Source organism: Cherax quadricarinatus, chromosome 16 (assembly GCF_038502225.1).
Source record: "Cherax quadricarinatus isolate ZL_2023a chromosome 16, ASM3850222v1, whole genome shotgun sequence".
In the NCBI taxonomy this organism is placed as follows: Eukaryota; Metazoa; Arthropoda; class Malacostraca; order Decapoda; family Parastacidae; genus Cherax; species Cherax quadricarinatus.
Genome location: NC_091307.1, coordinates 42,695,551 through 42,710,916, shown reverse-complemented (window position 1 = coordinate 42,710,916; position 15,366 = coordinate 42,695,551).

Below are 15,366 nucleotides of genomic sequence, written 5' to 3'. Positions count from 1 at the left end.
AATATATTTTTTTCGTTAGGTTTAGAATGATTTTGGCGAAATTATTGCATACACAAATTTTCACTTGTCCTATATGGCAAGATGAGCGTTGCTATTTAAGCCAAGATCGCAAGTTCTGCCTATTCGGCACGACATATATATATATATATATATATATATATATATATATATATATATATATATATATATATATATATATATATATATATATATATATATATATATATGTAAGTAGTGCCGAAGGTGGCTGAGCGGTCCCTGCGGCTGAGTGGCTCTTCCTGAGTGGTCCCTTCCTGAGCGGGTCCCTCATGAAAAGGGCTGCGGCTGAGCGGTCCCTTTCCTGAGCAGACTCCTTCCACACGCCCGTGCACCCGCTCTCAACCACCTCAACCTCGACCACCTTGACCTCACCCTCCACCACCTCACACTCGACCACCTCGCCCTCGACCATTTTGACCTCACCCTCGACCACCTTGCCCTCAACCCCCAGCCACACCCTCAACCCCCCACCCGCCCCGCCCTCGCGCCGACCCGCTGCCAACGCACCCGCCTGCCGCGCCCTCGCGCCCGCCCGCCCGCGCCCTCGCTCCCGCCCGCCCGCGCCCTCGCGCCGGCCCACACCTTCTGCAGCGCCTTCTGCAGCGTCGTCCGGATCGCCCCCATTCCCTGAATTTTTTCCCGATTTTTTTCGATTTTTTTTTTAATTTCATTTTCTTGTGGTCTCCATCTCCTCGGATCAAGTTTTGGAGGTTCCCCCTCCCACTTTCACCCCCATCCCAAATTTTTTCGATTTTTTTTTTTTTTAATTTCTTATGATCTCCATCTCCTCGGATCAAGTTTTTTGGATTCCCCCCTCAGGGGGTAAGCATTCCAAATGGACTCCCACTTGCATACCAAGTATTTCTCCTCCATCTCCTCGGATCAAGTTTTTCTCGATATCAATAATACAAAGACTCCTCTTCCTCGGATCAAGTTTTTTGGATTCCCCCCTCTGGGGTTTCGAATTTCTTATGGTCTCCTCGGATGAAGTTTTTCTCGATAATACCAAGACTCCATCTCCTTGGATCAAGTTTTTTAGAATTTCCCCCTCTGGGGGTAAGCATTCAAATGAACTCCCCTTATGGGGCATGGTACTTTCTCTTACTACAGGTCTAAACAAGTGTGACGTCACCCCACCAGTGTTTACTCGGCGGTCACAGGCTGAATCTTGTCGACTTCCCCCTATGTCAGTGACGTCACGTGATGACCACACACACAGGCTGAATCTTGCCGAGCAGACAATAAAATGCAGGATAACATTAATACACAATATTTTCATTTATTTATTATACAACCAATGCATTTCATATACATCCTACAAAAAAATCGTTGAAAAAAGATACAATTCATTTGTTCTGGATCTTCTTCGTCGTCACCATCTCAATATTACACATTTCATATACAACATAGGGAAAACATTTTCACTCTTAACCCAGTTTAACCCAAATAATTCCACATTTTTTCGTTAATACCCACAACAATCCACAATTTCTTTACAAAATACAACACAAGTCTAGACATTTTTCTCGTTTTAACTATTTCATCAGAAAAAGTCTGGCGAGTCTTATCTGACCGATCTCAGATAACATCTCAGGTCACTCCCCCACGAAGTAACCTTCTCTCTCTCCTTACCCCTTCTCCCCCCCCAACCCTCATTCTCCCACCAACATCTCACAATTTTCACTCATAACCCAAAAATTTTCTCTTTTTAACTAATTTCATCAGAAAAAGCCACCACAACACTTACAACTTATAATCACTTCTCGATAAATTCACTAGTCACAATTTTACATATTATGAAGTTAACACACACACACACCTCACTTTACTTTGAACACCTTCAATACACTCTCATAAATCATTGAATACTCACAAAAATACCTTTGAACATTTCCAAACAACACTGAAACACTTCCAAAATACCATTTTGAATACTCCCAAATAAGATTTGACATCTCTAATTTATCTTCACTTATATTATTTCATTAAATTACAACTCATCCCCCAAACTCCTCCCTCATTCTCCAGATTTTTACAACAGTATCACAAAAACTAACTCAATCACTTTACTTTGAACAACACCAAAAAATACCATCAATTACCTTTGAATACTCCAAAAACATTATTCGAACACCCCAAATCACCACTGAATACTCCCAGAACACCTTCATAAATACTCTTGCACATCATTTGAACACCTTCAAAAACACCTTTGAATAGTCTCAAACACCATTTGAGTACTCCCAAATACATCACTGAATTCAGTCAAAACACCACCAAAATCACCATAAACTAAGATCAACATCACAGACTAACACCCATTTTCACACAAATCCCCTCAAATGTCTATAACCAAGACGATCCCACTCACCTCCAACTAAGATATAACATGAGTGCAAAAAAAAACATGAACCAATCCAAACACACACGAACACTTACAATAGAATGACCTCTTTTTCGGTATCTCTAGCTCGACAACAACGCCCACAACCCACAACACCCACATCCCACAACACCCACAACCCACATCACCCACATCACCCACAACAACAACCCACAACTTATAACCACTTTTTCGGCATCACTAGTTCGACAACAACACCCACAACCCACATCACCCCACAACCCACATCACCCACAAAAACAACCCACTTATAACATCTTTTTTGGAATCTCTAGTTCGATACATTACCCACAACCCTCATCACTTACCAATTTATTCACAATTTTTCCTCTTTCGATACAAATTTTTCCTATTCTTTTTACTGAATCTTAAATGTAATACACATTACTCCCTACATTACTAAAATTCTAATAAAATCCTCTCCATACCCATCTCCTTGCATCCACTTAAATTGATATTATACTCACAACAATTAATCTCACTACCCAACTACTGCAACATGTTTCAACACCCTCCATTCTTTTCCAATATATCATAACTTTTCACTTCTATATTTCTTTTAAAATAAACCATACCCCGGCCAGGATTGAACCAGCGGTCATAGAGTCTCAAAACTCCAGCCAAATGCAAGTTTTTACAGACGAATCTCCAGCTAGCGTGAAGATTCGTCTGTAAAAACTTGCATTTGTGGTCACAGTGGTGCCTGTGCTAACCTTCCCATGGTGTAGAAATATACCTAGCTGGACGAATCTTATTGTGGCTAGCTGGTCTAGTGACTAACGCGACGGGCTGGAGTTTTGAGATTCTTTTGAAATATTCTCACATTACCTTTATTTTCAGTAAAATCCCCCAATATTTCATTAAATTTCTAATACAACCCTCCCGATACCCCTCTCCATCTCACCCACATTTCTTCACATCCACTCACCCATCCCCCAACACACCTCTTCTGAACACAAACAAAAATCACATTTCACATCCACAAATGCATCTCATCACCCATCTCAAATCCACTAAAATCACAGTAACCAAGATATTGACAAAACTCTATGACCACCTAACACACACACACACACACACACACACACACACACACACACACACACACACACACACACACACACACACACACACACACACACACACACACACACACACACACACACACATACACATCACTTTACTTTGAACACCTTTAAAACACTCTCATACATCATTTGAGACCACCTTTTCTCAATATCTCTTAAGAAATATTCTCTCATCCACAGCCTTTATCATCTCACTACAGAACAACCTCAAGATTACTTCGAACACTCTCATAAATCATTTGAATACTCACATAAACACCTTTGAGCATTTCCAAACAACAACACTGAAGCACTTCCAAAATATCATTTTGAATACTCCCAAATAAGATTTATCATCTCTAATTTATCTACACTTACACATTTCATTAACTTAAATTACAACTCATCCACCATACTACTCTCTCAGTCTCCAGACTTTATAACATTATCACAAAATCTAACTCATACACTTATGACATGTGACATTTTACCAAAACTAACACAAACACACCCACACACACCACACTTTACTTTGTACAACACCAAAAACAACATCAATTGCCTTTGATTACTCCAAAAACATCATTTGAACACATTAAAAAACAATCAACAAACTCCTTTGAATACTCCCAAAACACCAGTGAATACTACCAAAACACCACCGAATACTGCCCAAACAACACTAAAAATCACCAGAAACTAAGATCAACACCACCAACTAACACCCATTTTATAGAAATCCCCTCAAATCACTATAACCCAGACGATCCCACTCACCTCAGTCTATTATATAACATGAGCACAAAAAAAAACACTCATAAATCATTTGAATACTCACAAAAAAACACCTTTGAACATTTCCAAACAACACCGAAAACACTTACAACAGGATCACCACCATCTGAAAACATAACATATATATATACACACACACACACACACACAAAAACAAAGACATCCATCAACTATCATCAATGACCACTCACCTCAAAACCACTAAGATCGCAGAAAACACTCATTTTTATAAACATTCACACAAAAAATCATAATCACCAACTCCATACAATATCTAATACACTCCCCTCACTACCACCAACACATACCAGCACAGATAGGGATACCTCCCATGACATCACACTCCGTCCTGTGTTTACTTGGCGATCAGCGACGTCACACCCAAACACCTTGTTTCAACCTGTTATATCTCCAATATCTAAGACCACCACAATCAAGACGTTTACCAAATTCTATAACCCCACCACTAAGTTCACACATTTTTGTACACATTCTCTTAAAACATCATAACGAAGATCACTAAAACTATCTATACTTTTACTAAGATCACATAACATTTTGTCTTCTCTAACTCACTCACCAATTTACATTCTCATTCACACTTACACATTTCATTAACCGAAATTACATCTCATCCACCAAACTCCTCCCTCATTCTCCAGACATTACAACATTAGCACACAAAAAAAAACTAACTCATACACTTATGACATGAGACATTACCATAACTAATACACTAACTAACTTTGAACTAATTCTAAACAACACCAGAACACCACTGAACATCTTCAAAAATACTCTGCACATCATTTGAACACCTTCAAAAACACAATCAAACACCTCCAAATACTCCCAAAACACTACAGAAAACTACCAAATCACCACTGAATACTACCAAAACACCGTCAAAATCACCAGAAACTAAGTTTAGCATCACCAGCTAACACCCATTTATAGAAATTCCCCTCAAATCACGATAACCAAGAACTCCCTCCCCATGTGCGCAAAAAAAAAAAAAAAAAAAAAAAAATGAACACAAACCTAATTCACAAACACTTAGTACATGATCACCGTCAACTGAAAACATGTCTTGTACACACATAAATCTAAGACAACCACCAACAACAAATCACCCATATTCACTTACCTCATAAACCACTAATATCACAGAAAACACTCATTTTTTATAAACATTCACACAAAAAAATCATATTTGACAATATCTAAGCGCACTCATCTCACTACCACCAACACACGATGTCACACCTCACAGGACCGCCGAGGTCACCTCCAGTGACCTCACACTCCCTTCTGTGTTTACTTGGTGGTCAGTAACATCACACCCAACCCTCCTTGTTTAATCCTGTTGTACCCACAATATCTAAGAACACTATAACCAAGACGATTATCAGATTTTATGACCCCACCACTAAGATCACAGAAAAACACTCATTTTTATAAACATTCACAAAAAAATCACGATCAGCAATTCCATATCATGTTTACCATCATCTATCAACACTCATCACCAAGATCACCAAAAATCTAAGATCATGCATCTCAAAACTACTATGATCTCTGAAAACACTTATTTTTTAAACATTTGCACAAAAATAAGACATACACAAAAATACCACGACACTTCCACCAACATCTATAACATAACATGAGCACTATAACATATCACCATCACCAAAAAAAAAAAAAAAAAAAAAAAAAAAAAAAAACAGACACCCGCAACTTATACATTTCAATCACAAATTTAAGACACGAGACATACACACCAAATCCAAGATATTCACCTCCAACTAAGACATACACATCATAACTAAGACATACACCAAATCCTATACTTGACATATTGTCAATAAATATAAGACATAAGCACAAAAAAAATTTACCATGTCATGAAACGACGTAGGAGCCAGAGCAACCATCACCACTCCAACACCACCTACTACACTCTGGCTCCTAATGTCATGATGGGTCGTCTGGGTTAAAACATCTCTAGGTGATATACGGATGAATAAGAAAGGATGTTACAAGGATGATGAAGGTGAGGAATGTGATATGCAACATAGGTGAGAAATGATAAATGCGGTATGAATATTCAGTTTGAGAAAGAAAAAAATGTGTAAAACAGATTTATGTTTCTATGATTATAACATAAATTTGGTTGGTAAATTGTATTAACATTTTTTGTTGATGAATAGTTAACATGAACTTAGTAAAGTGATTGTGTATTAGTTGGAGGTTTTTGACTTAGTTCTGGTAATGTTTCATGACATAGTAAATTTTTTTGTGCTTATGTCTTATATTTATTGACAATATGTCAAGTATAGGATTTAGTGTATGTCTTAGTTATGATGTGTATGTCTTAGTTGGAGGAGATTGTCTTGGATTTGGTGTGTATGTCTCGTGCCTTAAATTTGTGATTGAAATGTATAAGTTGCGGGTGTCAGTGTATTTTTTTTTTTTTTTTTTTTTTTTGTGATGGTGATATGTTAAAGTGCTCATGTTATGTTATAGATGTTGGTGGAAGTGTCGTGGTATTTTTGTGTATGTCTTATTTTTGTGCGAATGTTTAAAAAATAAGTGTTTTCAGTGATCATAGTAGTTTTGAGATGCATGATCTTAGATTTTTGGTGATCTTGGTGATGAGGGTTGATAGATGATGGTAAACATGATATGGAATTGCTGATCGTGATTTTTTTTGTGAATGTTTATAAAAATGAGTGTTTTTCTGTAATCTTAGTGGTGGGGTCATAAAATCTGGTAATCGTCTTGGTTATAGTGTTCTTAGATATTGTGGGTACAACAGGATTAAACAAGGAGGGTTGGGTGTGATGTTACTGACCACCAAGTAAACACAGAAGGGAGTGTGACGTCACTGGAGGTGACCTCGCCGGTCCTGTGAGGTGTGACATCGTGTGTTGGTGGTAGTGAGGTGAGTGCGCTTAGATATTGTCAAATATGATTTTTTTGTGTGAATGTTTATAAAAAATGAGTGTTTTCTGTGATATTAGTGGTTTTTGAGGTAAGTGAATATGGGTGTTTTGTTGTTGGTGGTTGTCTTAGATTTATGTGTATACAAGACATGTTTTCAGTTGATGGTGATCATGTACTAAGTGTTTGTGAATTAGGTTTGTGTTCATGTTTTTTTTTTTTTTTGCGCCCACGGGGAGGGAGTTCTTGGTTATCGTGATTTGAGGGGAATTTCTATAAATGGGTGTTAGCTGGTGATGATAAACTTAGTTTCTGGTGATTTTGACGGTGTTTTGGTAGTATTCAGTGATGATTTGGTAGTTTTCAGTAGTGTTTTGGGAGTATTTGGAGGTGTTTGATTGTGTTTTTGAAGGTGTTCAAATGATGTGCAGAGTATTTTTGAAGATGTTCAGTGGTGTTCTGGTGTTGTTGAGAGTTGGTTCAAAGTTAGTTAGTGTATTAGTTACGGTAATGTCTCATGTCATAAGTGTATGAGTTAGTTTTTTTATTTTTTTGTGCTAATGTTGCAAAGTCTGGAGAATAAGGGGGGAGTTTGGTGGATGAGATGTAATTTCGGTTAATGAAATGTGTAAGTGTGAATGAGAATGTAAATTGGTGAGTGAGTTAGAGAAGACAAAATGTTATGTGATCTTAGTAAAAGTATAGATAGTTTTAGTGATCTTCGTTATGATGTTTTAAGAGAATGTGTACAAAAATGTGTGAACTTAGTGGTGGGGTTATAGAATTTGGTAAACGTCTTGAATGTGGTGGTCTTAGATACTGGAGATATAACAGGTTGAAACAAGGTGTTTGGGTGTGACGTTGCTGATCGCAAGTAAACACAGGATGGAGTGTGATGTCATGGGAGGTATCCCTATCTGTGCTGGTATGTGTTGGTGGTAGTGAGGGAAGTGTATTAGATATTGTATGGAATTGGTGATTGTGATTTTTTGTGTGAATGTTTATAAAAATGAGTGTTTTCTGCAATCTTAGTGGTTTTGAGGTGAGTGGTCATTGATGATAGTTGATGGATGTCTTAGTTTTTTTTTTTTTTTTTTTGTGTGTGTGTGTGTACATGTTATGTTTTCAGATGGTGGAGATCCTGTTGTAAGTGTTTTCGGTGTTGTTTGGAAATGTTCAAAGGTGTTTATGTGAGTATTCAAATGATTTATGAGAGTTTTCGAAGTAATCTTGAGGTTGTTCTGTAGTGAGATGATAAAGGTTGTGGATGAGAGAATATTTCTTAAGAGATATTGAGAAAAGGTGGTCTCAAATGATGTATGAGAGTGTTTTGAAGGTGTTCAAAGTAAAGTGAGGTGTGTGTGTGTGTGTGTGTGTGTGCGTGTGTGTGTGTGTGTGTGTGTGTGTGTGTGTGTGTGTGTGTGTGTGTGTGTGTGTGTGTGTGCGCGTGTGTGTGTGTGTGTGTGTGTGTGTGTGTTAGGTGGTCATAGAGTTTTGTGAATATCTTGGTTACTGTGATTTTAGTGGATTTGAGATGGGTGATGATATGCATTTGTGGATGTGAAATGTGATTTTTGTTTGTGTTCAGAAGAGGTGTGTTGGGGGATGGGTGAGTGCATGTGAAGAAATGTGGGTGAGATGGAGAGGGGTATGGAGAGGGTTGTATTAGAAATTTAATGAAATATTGGGGGATTTTACTGAAAATAAAGGTAATGTGTGAATATTTTAAAAGAAATTATAGAAGTGAAAAGTTATGATATATTGGAAAGGAATGGAGGGTGTTGAAACATGTCGCAGTAGTTGGGTAGTGAGACTAGTTGTTGTGAGTATATCAATTTATGTGGATACAAGGAGATGGGTATGGAGAGGATTTTATTAGAATTTTAGTAATGTAGGGAGGAATGTGTATTACATTTAAGATTCAGTAAAAAGAATGGGAAAAATTTGTATCGAAAGAGGAAAAATTGTGAATAAATTGGAAAGTGATGAGGGTTGTGGGTAATGTAGTCGAACTAGAGATACCAAAAAAGATGGGTGATGTGGGTTGTGGGGTGATGTGGGTTGAGGGTGTTGTTGTCGAACTAGTGATGCCGAAAAAGTGGTTATAAGTTGTGGGTTGTTGTTGTGGGTGTTGTGGGTGATGTGGGTTGTGGGTGTTGTGGGATGTGGGTGTTGTGGGTTGTGGGTGTTGTTGTCGAGCTAGAGATACCGAAAAAGAGGTGATTCTGTTGTAAGTGTTCGTGTGTGTTTGGATTGTGTTCATGTTTTTTTTGCACTCATGTTATATCTTAGTTGGAGGTGAGTGGGATCGTCTTGGTTATAGTGATTTGAGGGGATTTGTGTGAAAATGGGTGTTAGTCTGTGATGTTGATTTTAGTTTATGGTGATTTTGGTGGTGTTTTGACTGAATTCGGTGATGTATTTGAGAGTACTCAAATGATGTTTGAGACTATTCAAAGGTGTTTTTGAAGGTGTTCAAATGATGTGCAAGAGTATTTTTGAAGGTGTTCTGGGAGTATTCAGTGGTGATTTGAGGGTGTTCGAATGTTTATGGAGTATTCAAAGGTAATTGATTGTGTTTTTTGGTGTTGTTCAAAGTAAAGTGATTGAATTAGTTTTTGTGATACTGTTGTAAAAATCTGGAGAATGAGGGAGGAGTTTGGGGGATGAGTTGTAATTTAATGAAATAATATAAGAAGATAAATTAGAGATGTCAAATCTTATTTGGGAGTATTCAAAATGGTATTTTGGAAGTGTTTCAGTGTTGTTTGGAAATGTTGAAAGGTATTTTTGTGAGTACTCAATGATTTATGAGAGTGTTTTGAAGGTGTTCAAAGTAAAGTGAGGTGTGTGTGTGTGTTAATTTCATAATATGTAAAATTGTGACTAGTAAATTTATCGAAAAGTGATTATAAGTTGTAAGTGTTGTGGTGACTTTTTCTGATGAAATTAGTTAAAACGAGAAAAATTGTGGGTTATGAGTGAAAATTGTGAGATGTTGGTGGGAGAATGAGGGCTGGGGAGGTGGGAGAAGGGGTAAGGAGAGAGAGAAGGTTACTTCGTGGGGGAGTGACCTGAGATGTTATCTGAGATCGGTCAGATAAGACTCGCCAGACTTTTTCTGATGAAATAGTTAAAACGAGAAAAATGTCTAGACTTGTGTTGTATTTTGTAAAGAAATTGTGGATTGTTGTGGGTATTAACGAAAAAATGTGGAATTATTTGGGTTAAACTGGGTTAAGAGTGAAAATGTTTTCCCTATGTTGTATTTGAAATGTGTAATATTGAGATGGTGATGACGAAGAAGATCCAGAACAAATGAATTGTATCTTTTTTCAACGATTTTTTTTGTAGGATGTATATGAAATGCATTGGTTTTATAATAAATAAACGAAAATATTGTGTATTAATGTTATCCTGCATTTTATTGTCTGCTCGACAAGATTCAGCCTGTGTGTGGGGTCATCACGTGACGTCACTGACATAGGGGGAAGTCGACAAGATTCAGCCTGTGACTGCTGAGTAAACACAGGTGGGGTGACATCACACTTGTTTAGACCTGTAGTAAGAGAAAGTACCACGCCCCACAGGGGGAGTTCATTTGAATGCTTACCCCCAGAGGGGGGAATTCAAAAAAACTTGATCAAAGGAGATGGAGTCTTGGTATTATCGAGAAAAACTTGATCCAAGGAGCTGGAGTCTTTGTATTATCGAGAAAAACTTGATCCGAGGAGATCATAAGAAATTCGAATCCCCTTAGGGGGAATCTAAAAAACTTGATCCGAGGAAGAGGAGTCTTTATATTACTGATATCGAGGAAAACTTGATCCAAGGAGATGGAGGAGAAATACTTGGGATGCAAGTGGGAGTCCATTTTGAATGGTTACCCCCAGAGGGGGGAATCCAAAAAACTTGATCCAAGGACATGGAGTCTTTGTATTATTGATATCGAGAAAAACTTGATCCGAGGAGATGGAGATCATAAGAAATTAAAAAAAAAAAAATACGAAAAAATTTGGGATGGGGGTGAAAGTGGGAGCGGGAACCTCAAAAACTTGATCCGAGGAGATGGAGACCACAAGAAAATGAAATTAAAAAAAAAATAAAAAAAAATCGAGAAAAAATTCGGGGAACGCGGGCGATCCGGACGACGCTGCAGAAGGTGCTGCAGAAGGCGCGGGTGGGCGCGAGGGTGTGGGCAGGTGCGAGGGCATGGGCAGGCGGGTGCAAGGGCATGGCAAGTGGGCACATGGGCAGCAGGTCGGCACGAGGGCGGGGCAGGTGGGGGGTTGAGGGTGTGGTGGGGGGTATAGGGCGAGGTGGTCGAGGGCGAGGTGGTCGAGGGGGAGGTCAAGGTGGTTGAGGGCGAGGTGGTCGAGGGTGAGGTCAAGGTAGTCGAGGGTGAGGTGGTGGAGGGTGAGGTCAAGGTGGTCGAGGTTGAGGTGGTCGAGGGTGGGCACGCGGGCGCGCGGAAGGAGTCCGCTCAGGAAAGGGACCGCTCAGCCACAGCCCTTTTCAGGAGGGACCACTCAGGAAGGGACCACCGCTCAGGAAGAGCCACTCAGCCGCCTTCGGCATTACTTATATATATATATATATATATTCAATAACAACAATGCACTAGACAAGGACAATGCACTAGCCCTTCCTTCGAGGGCAGAGATGACTGTAATATAATCCCTGAGCAGAATACCTCTACTGGGAACCGGAAGATCGTGTACCGCTGACCGCACAGCAGACTCCGCCTGTTCGTTGCCCTGCACATCAACATGTCCAGGGACCCAACAGAAAACATCTTTATTTTTGAACACATGGTGCAACCAAAGTTGAATACGAAGGACCAGTAGATGAGGGGAATCAAATTGTTTAATGCCTTTAAAGTGCTGAGGGAATCTGAAATGATCACAAAGCTGAAGGAGACATTTAAACATTATGGAGAAGCGTTATCAGGATGACTTACAACTCGGGAGTAAAAATTCTAGCTAAGTCTAACAAATGCCCCCCTACAACATCGTCAGGGTACACAGCCACAAACCCATTACTGTCAGAAGATTTAGAACCATCTGCGTAAACAGCAACGGCACCAGCATCTGACTAGAAGTGATGAAGATAACGAGAACAAGAAGTATCCATAACTAGGAAAGATTTAGGACACGGTAGTACGGAAGAACAGATACGAACCGTCGGAACCTTCCAATGGGGAAGGGAAAAGACAAATGCTATATGAACATATAAGGGAGGCAACTGGAGAGAAGATCGGAATGAAGACGAAGAGAAAATGGTCGGAGTAAGCAGGGGTGCCGGAGAAATAAAAGGTTTTACTAATGTCAGAGACCAATCTATACCTAGAAGGAACATGGTCATGAGTGTGGACAAAGTAACGAAGGCAACGAGCATCGCAAGGATCGCCTAAGGAAGGAACATTTGCCTCAGCATAGAGTCTTTCAACAGGAGATGAACGACAGGCACCAAGGCATAAATGTAGATCCTGATGATGAAGGGGATCTGACTTAGTCTATTCTGCGGGAAGCCGCAGAATAGACTTGGTCACCATAATCCATCTTAGACAAGAATAGGGTGGAATGCAAATAGAGGAGAGTCTGGCAATCTGCTCCCCCATGAATGATGTGCAAGAATTTTAAGGAGATTCAGCCGACCATAGCAACCTGCCTTCAGTGTCAACTGGCGATCAAACAGAAGGCCAAGAAACTTGACTGTATCACATTCTGAGATACGTAAGCTGTCAGGCTGATTGCCCTTAACCTCTCCTCGTCGGGCATGCCCCTTAGCTCTTGGACGTCTTGTTTCTAACCTTCACACTTTCTCTGGTTTCTTTATGTGCTTGATGTGGATTTCAAACTGGTGCTGCATACTCCAATATAGGTCTAATGTACACGGTGTAGAGGGTCCTTAACAATTCTTTAGTGAGATGTCATAATGCTGTTCTGAGGTTTGCCAGGTGCCCGTATGCTGCAGCAGTTATTTGGTACATGTGATCCTCAGGAGACGTTCCTGGTGTTATACTCATCCCAAGATCCTTTTCCTTGAGTGAGGTTTGTAGTTTATGGCTTCCTAGACTATACTCTGTCTGCGGTCTTCTTTGCCCTTCCCCAATCTTCATGACTTTTCACTTGGTGATGTTGAACTCTAGGAGCCAGTTGCTGGACCAGGCTTGCAGCCTGTCCAGATCCGTTTGTAGTTCTGCCTGGTCCTCCTCCGATTGAATTCTTCTCATCAACTTCACATCATCTGCAAACAGGGACACTTCCGAGTCTATTCCTTCCGTCATGTCGTTCACAAATACCAGAAACAGCACCGGTCCTACGAATGACCCCTGTTGAACCCCGCTCATCACAGGCACCCACTCTGAAACATTGCCACGTACGATGAATCTCTGTTGTCTTCCTGACAGGTATTCCTGGATCCATTGCAGTGCCTTCCCAGTTATCCGTGCCTGGTCCTCCAGTTTTTGCACTAATCTCTTGTGTGGATCATTGTCAAACGCCATCTTAAAGCCCTAGAAAATGCAATCTATCCACTCCTCTCTCTTTTGTTTTACTGCTGTCACACCGTCGTAGAACTCCAGTAGGTTTGTGACACAGGACTTCCCATCCCTGAAACTGTGCTGGCTGTCGATGATAAGCTCATTCCTTTCTAGGTGTTACACCAATCCACACCATACTATAAATGTCAGTGACACTGGTCTGTATTATTATTATTATTATAATCAAAAGGAAGCGCTAAGCCACAAGGGCTATGCAGCGCTGCAGGGTAGGGAAGGAAGCGAGAGTATTGGGCGGTAGAAGGGGGGAGGGATGATCAGTAGGTTACAGAAAACAGCAGGGCAGTGGATTGTGCAGGGGTAGAGGGCAGCAACAGATTGGGGTAGAAAGGGCTGAAGGTATCATCAGAGTTTGTGAAGTAAGTTGTTGTCAAAAAGTCAATGAGAGAGTCCGGATGAAAGGTGGGTCCATCAGCGAGATGGGAAGGTAAAGAGAGAGCAGTGGAGCGAAGACGACGGAGGTATATTCTGCATGCTCGTTGACAAAGTGGGCAGTCTAATAGAATGTGGCTAACCGATAATGGAACCTGACAATTCTCACAGAGAGGAGCAGGATGCCTCTCCATGAGATAACCATGAGTAAGACGAGTATGGCCAATGCGAAGACGGGAGAGAGTAGTCTCCCAACCTCAATACTGGTAACAAGAAGACGACCAGTAACCTATACTCAGTTTAATAGATTGAAGTTTGTTACCGAGCAGAGTAGACCAACGTTGTTGCCAACGGGTGTGAAGGTGGGTAGCTATTGCAGCAAAATAGTCCGTAAATAGAACATCTCTATATGAAACTGGTAGGTCATGTACTGCTGACTGCACAGCAGTGTCTGCCTGTTCATTGCCCTGTACGTCAACATGACCAGGGACACAACAAAAAACAATATCTTTATGCTTGGAAGAGATGCCGCATAGCCAAAGTTGGATACAGAGGACTAAGGGGTGAGGTGTATCAAATTTCTGTATAGCCTGTAAAGCACTAAGAGAATCTGAGACAACCACAAATGATGACACAGGCATAGATGCAATACGGACAAGTGCTGCAAGAATAGCATGCAATTCAGCAGTAAAGATACTAGCCGAAGATAGTAAATGCCCTCGTACGATGCTGTCCGGAAACACTGCTGCGAATCCTATGCCGTCAGAAGACTTAGAGCCATCTGTGTACACTGCAATGGCATGAGAATGAGAGTGGAAGTGGTTAAGAAAAAGAGAGCGGGAAGCTACCATAGACAGTAGGGCTTTCGAGCAAGGGAGTGAGAAAGAACAGACTCGAACAGCTGGAACTTCCCAGGGGGGTAGGGAAAAGGAAGGTGCTACATGAACAGAGAGTGGGGGTAATTGAAGAAAAAACAAGAGCAAATGTAGGCGAAGAGAGAAGGGATGGAGCAAACAGGGGCGGCGAACAAATAAAGAATGTCTACTAATATCGGTGACCATTCTATAAATGGAAGGATTGCGGAGATCATGAGAGCGTACATAGTAGCGAAGGCAATGGGCATCACGGCGATCGGATAAGGAACGTTTGCTTCTGCATAGAGGCTCTCAACAGGGGAAGAG